Below are 8,411 nucleotides of genomic sequence, written 5' to 3'. Positions count from 1 at the left end.
CCAGGAGGGTGTGGTTAAGCAACCTTATCTCTGAAAAGTAGGGTTTAAGAATCTTATTTTTTAACAATAAGATTGTCATTCTTACAAGGGGAGCTGCTGTACAGAAGTAAGGAGCCATCATTTTCATGCCAGCCCCTGGCGCATATCTTGAAGACTAGGAATGTATTCAATTCTGTTTTTCTCCTTTTTATTTTAAAATACTGTTTGCGTGTGTAATTTTATTTGTAACAACTTTTTATTAATAATGCATTGTGCATAATATTTTTGGCATAATAATTCCTTTATTAAGTTTGGCCTTTGTCTAATAATTGAACCACGTTACTGAAAGGACTGGAATATTAGAACTGTATAATTTTAGGTTATTTTCTGCTAAATTGTATTTCTAGAGTTAAGGTGTAAAGTCTGGGGTTTTCCTTAAGATTTTCCCTTTAATAAATTTTAAGTGGTGGCAGCATCTGAGCTATAGGATTGTTGGTTTAGTGTGGGTGACATTAAAAGGGAGTTTAGGGCATTTCTCTTACGTCTAGTACAGACTAGGGAGTGGGATTAACTCTTGCACCCACTAAACTGAATCACAAGCTTGCCTGGTGTGGCTAGATTGTGACCTGTTGGTGACAGAAAAGGGGGCTGAAAACCCTTTCTGTGCCAAATAAGTGACTGGCGCAGGGTTGGATAACCTTGGGTCGTCACAAATTGGTGGGCAGCGGTGTAGATCATTTTTTTTATTATTAGATTTTAGTGCTTGTGGATTTGCTAGTGTGAAAATCCCGGTACTAAAAGAAATTGTTTCTTACAATTTCCAAAGGCTAAAACTCAGTGCATTATATAGTCACACATTGCAAACAGTCCTCTTCCCTATTCTCTGTTTTTCTTTTCTATTTTATTTTTGCTATGGAGGCATACGAGCAGCGATCTAGAGAGGCACTTATACTCCTATGCCAGGAGCGGGATATTCCAATACGTTCAAAGAACAAAGATTCACTAATACAAGCTCTTGTTGAATATGATAACAGCCAAATCACACCAGTTGAAGTCTCAGGAGAGATGTCTGCAGCTGTGGGCGGTGATTCATCAGGATCTGGGGATCCATTGGACTGTTATTTGCAAACTGTTCTTAAACATATGGGCTCAGTGGATGCAAGTTTGCGCATGGAACTGATTACAAAGTTTTATGAAAGACAGGCTGCTGAACGACAGGCTGCCATGGCTGAGAGGCAGGCGTCTCTGGCAGCTGAGAGACAGGTTGCTGAAAGACAGGCGGCTGAACGACAGGTGGAGAGAGAGTATCAGCTACAGCTTGCACGGTTGGAGAGAGGGATGGTCTCACCTGTTAGTGAACCTAGAGACCCCCCTGCTCCCAGAGTACGTGCAGAGAATTTTCCCACCCTGGAGAAAGATGGAGATGTGGATGTATTCCTGCGTAGCTTTGAGAAAGTTTGCAGACAGTTCCAGTTGCCAAGGGAGCAATGGGCCAAGTACCTTACCCCTGGCCTGAAAGGTCCTGCACTGGAGGCGTTTGCTGAACTACCCCCAGTTTGATCAGGACTATGATTCCATTAAAGCTGCACTACAGAGGAGATACAATCTTACTCCTGAAGTTTACCGAAAGAAATTCCGTTCTCTGCAGAAAGGTTTGTCAGAGAGTTATATTACAGCTGTTGGGAACTTGATGACAGCCTTTAAACAGTGGGTCAGAGGATTAAAAGTTGCCACTATGGAGGAGCTGGAAGATTTGATTGTGAAGGATCAGTTTATGCAGCTGTGCACAGCCGGAGTTTAAGAATGGGTTTTAGATCGGAAGCCCATAACAGCATTGGAAGCTGGCGAGCTGGCTGATTTTTACACAGCTAACAGGTCTCCAGAGAATGGGAGGAAATCCTTTTCTATGGGGGGATCCACCTGTAAAGGAGCTGCTGCACGACCCCCCTTCACAAAACCTGCTGTGCCTTTATCCAGTGTTTCTGCTCCCTCTGGGAAAGGAGGGGCGAGTGCTGCATCTGGGCAGGGGTATACCCGCAGATGTTTTGTTTGCAACAAAGTGGGCCACATCAGCTCCACTTGCCCAGAGAGGATTAACTTGGGGCAATCAGATGGAGGGAGTAATCCCTCAGAAGTACCAGCATCTGTTTTGTTTGTTACCTGTCCAGAGGAAAACAACCATGAGAACTTGCAACCTGTGACTGTTGGAGATAAGGTAACCCTAGGGCTAAGGGACACAGGTGCAGAAGTGACTATGGTGCATCCAAAGCTAGTGAACTCTGAGAACATTATCCCTGGAAAGACTCTAGCAGTTAAAGGGATTGGGGGAATGAAACTTGCAGTGCCTATGGCACGTATATATCTTGATTGGGGAGTGGGGAGAGGTTTAAGAAATGTGGGGGTATCTGAAAATATTCCTAATGATGTTTTACTGGGTACTGATTTGGGTAGATTGTTATGTCTTTATGTGCCTGACAATGCTACATTTGACCTAGTGACATTAGTTGCAGACCCTTATGTGGAAAGATATCCAGTGTAAGGGCGCACCACAGAGACACTCAGTCCAACTTAAAAGTTACTATTCATTTATTTCGGCACAAGTGTAAAAGCATATAGTCAGGCACGCAGGCCCAGCAGGCTCACAGGTAAAAACATAACACAGGTGTGTCAGATAGTCAAGCAGACATGTTTCGTGAGCATGCTCACTTGTTCACTGCAGTGAACAAGTGAGCATGCTCACGAAACATGTCTGCTTGACTATCTGACACACCTGTGTTATGTTTTTACCTGTGAGCCTGCTGGGCCTGCGTGCCTGACTATATGCTTTTACACTTGTGCCGAAATAAATGAATAGTAACTTTTAAGTTGGACTGAGTGTCTCTGTGGTGCGCCCTTACACTGGATATCTTTACACTTGCTTTGTAAGTTGGCAGACTTACTTTTTGGGCTGCATAACAGGACAAACTGAAATTACACCCACTCTCCATTGAGCCGTTTGGAGGTCTGATTACTCCACCCCCTGCAGTCATCGCATAGGGAGCGGTGAGTTGAGCGCTACACACACAGAACAATTGTGTACCTTATGTGGAAAGGGCTGTGTGTAAAAATGCTCAGAGACATTATGACCAGGAGGGAGGACAGAGTGCATGTGTGTGCAGGGCTGTGCCTGAACTGGGGGTGTCTGTGCTGAGAGGTGAAGCTGTACGAGGAGATACTGACTGGGGACAACGACAGACAGACGGTGTGTGTCTTCCTGTACTTAAACCAGCAGTATCGGCAGAATTACCGTTAGCTGTACAGGGTGAGGCTGATGGGGGAGAAAGGCAGATAGACTGTGTGGGTCTGTCTGTGCCTCAACCAAGTTTAGCTGTACGGGAAGAACTTGTCTGTGAGAGAAGGCAGATGAGGGGTGCGTGTCTGTCTGTGATTGAATCAGTGGATTCTATAGAAGGAGGTGAGATTGACGGGGGAGAGAATGACTGGGTGACTGGGCCGCTGGATGATGTGTGCCAGTATCTGCCAGGGACAATTCCGTACCCTGTGAAAAGACACAATAGTTGGGATAAATGGCAGAAGGAAGAAGTGTGCTTGTCTGCACCAGTGTCAAAAGGATACCAGATTCTGTGTGATTATGCAAAGTGGCAGACTGACTGTGAGAGAGAGCAGGGGGGCAAACTAGCCCACTCTATGAAAGAAGCAGCAAAGCCACAGATTTCAGACTGTGTGGGGGAGGGTACAGGATACTCTTTGAGGGACCCCCAGAGTGAGTGTGAAAGATTGTGGGTGACAGAGACCCCAGTAACCTCAGCTGTGACCTATAAACAGACTGCACAGGCTTGGGGACAGAGACTGACACAGACTGCAGGCACAGGGGGGAGGAGTACAGAGAAGTGTATTTACACAGCCCCACAGTGCCATTCAGCAAATACACTGATAGATGTGCAGCATCAGTGTCCCCAGCAGTTAGAACCCACAGTGAGGAGGAGGGCGGCAGTTAGTCAACCCCCTACCAACCATAACAGAGTGCAGGAGTACAGGAATTCTACTCCAGTGGGAGGGCCTATGGTAGTTAAGCAGCAACTGACAGCACACAATATGCTTAGAGAGCACACCATAAGTAGCAAGACACTAGGTTTCACAGGCACCTCTGTAACAGGGGATAATGTGTTGTTCAGGGATAAGATGCAAACCTTATTGGGGGAGGTACCTGCAAAACCCAGAGATGCCATATTCGCACAAAAACAGTTGCAGGAGTTTACTGCCAGAGAGGGAGTGTGTGAGATGGTCCATAATGTTCTTGTACTCACGCCCATGAGACAGAACAAACTAGAGGCTGCATGGGAGGGGCCCTGCAATATATTCAATCGGTTGGGTAGAGCAACTAGTGTGTCACTTTTAAAAGGAGGGCATCCTGCTGCCAAAACTGCTAGGTGCAATCTGTCTGGTAATGGTGTTCTCACCGCAAGGGGAAGCTCCTTTTGATACGCATCGGGAGTGGCTCGTAGCCACCCCCTTTTGCGTCTCTTATTGGGGGAGGTGTCACAAATATCTCAGGATTCAGCTGCTAAGGAGTTAACTTTGTGTAGCTTGCACTCAAAACAGTTATTTGTTTTCAAGAATAATTGTGTTTGTATTTTCTTTGAAGTGCCAGAACCCCCTAAATAGCCACCAAATGTTAGTGTGTATGCATTGGGTCATAAAGTCACTGAAACTCTTAGTCACAGAGATACCCAGGATAAAGTTTATGGCTTAAGCTGTCAATAGAATGCCTGATGCAAAACAGGCTCTTCATTACAAAAACTGACCAGGTCACTGACAGGACATTGGTATATTATGTACATATGTGGGTTAAAAGTGTTATAACCTTAACGGCAGGTAAATATGACAACCTATGGCATATTTGATATCAAAACGATTCTCCCAATAAAACTAAAAAGGTTCTAAATATGTAAATATAGAAATTTCTTACCTAGCAGGAATGATAATGGATTGTATAAATTCAGGCAAGAAATTAGTCTATTGAAGGTTGTAAAGACAGGGGGTTTCTTAGCCCGCCCAGGAGGGTGTGGTTAAGCAACCTTATCTCTGAAAAGTAGGGTTTAAGAATCTTATTTTTTAACAATAAGATTGTCATTCTTACAAGGGGAGCTGCTGTACAGAAGTAAGGAGCCATCATTTTCATGCCAGCCCCTGGCGAATATCTTGAAGACTAGGAAAGTATTCAATTCTGTTTTTCTCCTTTTTATTTTAAAATACTGTTTGCGTGTGTAATTTTATTTGTAACAACTTTTTATTAATAATGCATTGTGCATAATATTTTTGGCATAATAAATAATTCCTTTATTAAGTTTGGCCTTTGTCTAATAATTGAACCACGTTACTGAAAGGACTGGAATATTAGAACTGTATAATTTTAGGTTATTTTCTGCTAAATTGTATTTCTAGAGTTAAGGTGTAAAGTCTGGGGTTTTCCTTAAGATTTTCCCTTTAATACATTTTAAGTGGTGGCAGCATCTGAGCTATAGGATTGTTGGTTTAGTGTGGGTGACATTAAAAGGGAGTTTAGGGCATTTCTCTTACGTCTAGTACAGACTAGGGAGTGGGATTAACTCTTGCACCCACTAAACTGAATGACAAGCTTGCCTGGTGTGGCTAGATTGTGACCTGTTGGTGACAGAAAAGGGGGCTGAAAACCCTTTCTGTGCCAAATAAGTGACTGGCGCAGGGTTGGATAACCTTGGGTCGTCACAGGCACATTTTCTTAAAAATAGGGGAAGGTGAGAACAGGATACCCGGTCTTTCCCATTCCCGCGTAACAATTTCCGAAATTCTCTTAGGAACCGGAAAGACATCAGAGTAAGAAGGAACTTCTAAGTACTTGTCCATCTTACACAATTTCTCTGGAGGTACCACAATAGAGTCACAGTCGTCCAGAGTCAGCAAAACCTCCCGCAGCAACAGGCGGAGGTGTTCCAGTTTAAATCTGAAGGACATGACGTCCGAATCTGTCTGAGGCAACGCACTACCTGAATCAGATAGTTCCCCATCAGAAAGGGTCTCCCTACCCCCAAAGTCAGATCCCTGGTATGGTACATCGGAGATAGCCATTAAAGCATCAGAAGTTGCAGGGACCACGTGGGTTTCTGTCCTGCTGCGTTTGCCTTGTAACACTGGCAACTTAAATAAAACTTCTGTAAGAGTGTTTGACATAACTGCAGCCATATCCTGCAAAGTAAATGAAGTAGACGCTGTTGAAGAACATGGCGTTACCTGAGCGGGAGTTAAAGGCTGTGATGTTTTGGGAGAAAGATGCGGCATACCCTGATCTTCATCAGTCTGAGGACATTCATTAGATAAATCTTTATTAAAGAAAATTTGGTCTCTACACTGTAAAGCCCTCTCAATACATGGGGACAAAGTGTAACTGGGGGTTCCACAATGGCATCTAAACACATAACACATGTACTTTGTTCAAGGTCATCCATTTTGACAACCTAAACAGAAAAATGTAAGCTTGGTCAGAAGCACTGAAAATATATAAGTGTAAAAAAATCAGTCTAACCTTAAATTTTTGCGAAGTACTGTGTCTTTAAGAAAAAATGTTATTTGAACAAAGCTTGATATATATGTCAGAGAGCAATTGTTTTCACATTCCCATATTAGTGAGTGATGTCTCTGTGCAGGAAGACACTGTTATTTCACAGAACAAAAACAGAAACTTATGAGTTGCTGCGGCTCCTACTTGCTTTCCACTGACCAAGGATAAAGTCCCTGAACCGGCGTGCCTAAGATCGCTTGTGTGAGTCGCAGAAACAAGCGTACCTAGGAGCCGTAATGGCAATCGAACCAACTGCGCTAAAGCGCGCCAATACAATGCCCCGCCCATCGTGGGCGTCAGAACCCGGGGAAAAATTAAATACGCCCATACAGGCCAAAGCCCCTGAGTCTATTAGGCACTAAACTCCTACAGCTCCGTAACTCTCCCAACGTCAGCCCTTTCTTCACATTAAAAGAGAAATCGGCCCGTAAATACAATACATGTCAAAATAACATCTCAGCGTTTCTAGGTTAAGTTAGTTATGTTAGAGTGTCTGAATAAAGTTTTCACATACTTCTTTCTTACATCCCAGCGCTTCTAGGGTAATTTCAGTCATACTAGAGTGTCTGGATAAAGCTCTATGTCGGTTATCATACTTCTTAACACTAATGAGGACCGACATAGCGACAGGAAACCTTGTCATGGCCCCTGACGAAAAAGTTAAAGCACAGACCGTTCTGAGAAATGTCACTTTTTCTTACAGTGCAAAGCTCCAGAAACAGACTGCACTTACCTGCATGCTGAGGAACAGCATGAGAGACTCACAGTGTCAGGGGGGTCCAACCTTCCTCCTGAGGTCCTGTGAAGATAGAAGGGCCTTGGTTAAAATCTCTCCAAGACCATCTCAGTATAGCAGTATCAGTATGGGAGGCGCAGAGGGGCCAAAAACCCTCCAGTTCCCAGAACCATAAAACTAACTAAACTAACTGCTCAGCAGAAAAATAGTACACTTTGGCACCATTTAAAAATAAAAAACTCTTGCTTGAAGAATCTAAACTAACACCTCACTTTACCTCACTCCTATCACTAACGCAGGCAAAGAGAATGATTGGGTTGGGGGGGAAGGGAGGAGCTATTTATGCAGCTCTGCTGTGGAGCTCTTTGCCTCCTCCTGCTGACCAGGAGGCGATATCCCATAAGTAAGGATGAAATCCGTGTACTCGTCATATCTTGTAAAAGAAATATTTATTTTTAGTAATGTTTGGATGTTAACTGCCAATGTGAATGCCTTTAGGGTTATCCTGTTAAACCTGGGTGTAGCTGAGTTTGAACTTGAAATGGGTTATCTCATGGTGCACTTGGAAATGCTTTGCTGACCAGTGAATGCTTACCTTGAGGAACACTAAAATGTATGCTCCTTTTACATATAGCATCAGTAGCTGTTTTTTTTTTTATTTGTGCTCTACTGCCTTCCCTTTTTTTGCTGTATGTCCTCCTGCCATAGTAACTGCTGGCCACTACCTGCTCCAGTATCCTGCTGACCTATACAAGCCATTGTACTGGCTGGCCATATACTCCTTCAGAGTCCTGTTGGTCATTATCTACTGTAATTAGTATCTTGCTTTTACTGTGACCACTGACCATTACCTGCCACAAGTATCATGTTACCCTTTCCAGTTAACCTGTGCCTTGTTCTGTGGTTAATCCAGTCATTTTGGATACAAACATATTTTGATGGCAAGATCCTTGGTTTTAATAAATCCTCTCATGCATATCTCCCCAAAGCTATACATATTAAGATCATGCTGCTAAGTATTACTTTTTTAGATCATGTGACATTTCTTTGAACAGCTTCTAATGTATTGATATCCTTATGGAAAAAGAAGAAGCCTAT

This window comes from Bombina bombina, chromosome 1, assembly GCF_027579735.1.
Source record: "Bombina bombina isolate aBomBom1 chromosome 1, aBomBom1.pri, whole genome shotgun sequence".
Lineage (NCBI taxonomy): Eukaryota > Metazoa > Chordata > Amphibia > Anura > Bombinatoridae > Bombina > Bombina bombina.
The sequence above is the reverse complement of the archived record's forward strand: the minus strand, read 5'-3'. Positions refer to the sequence as shown.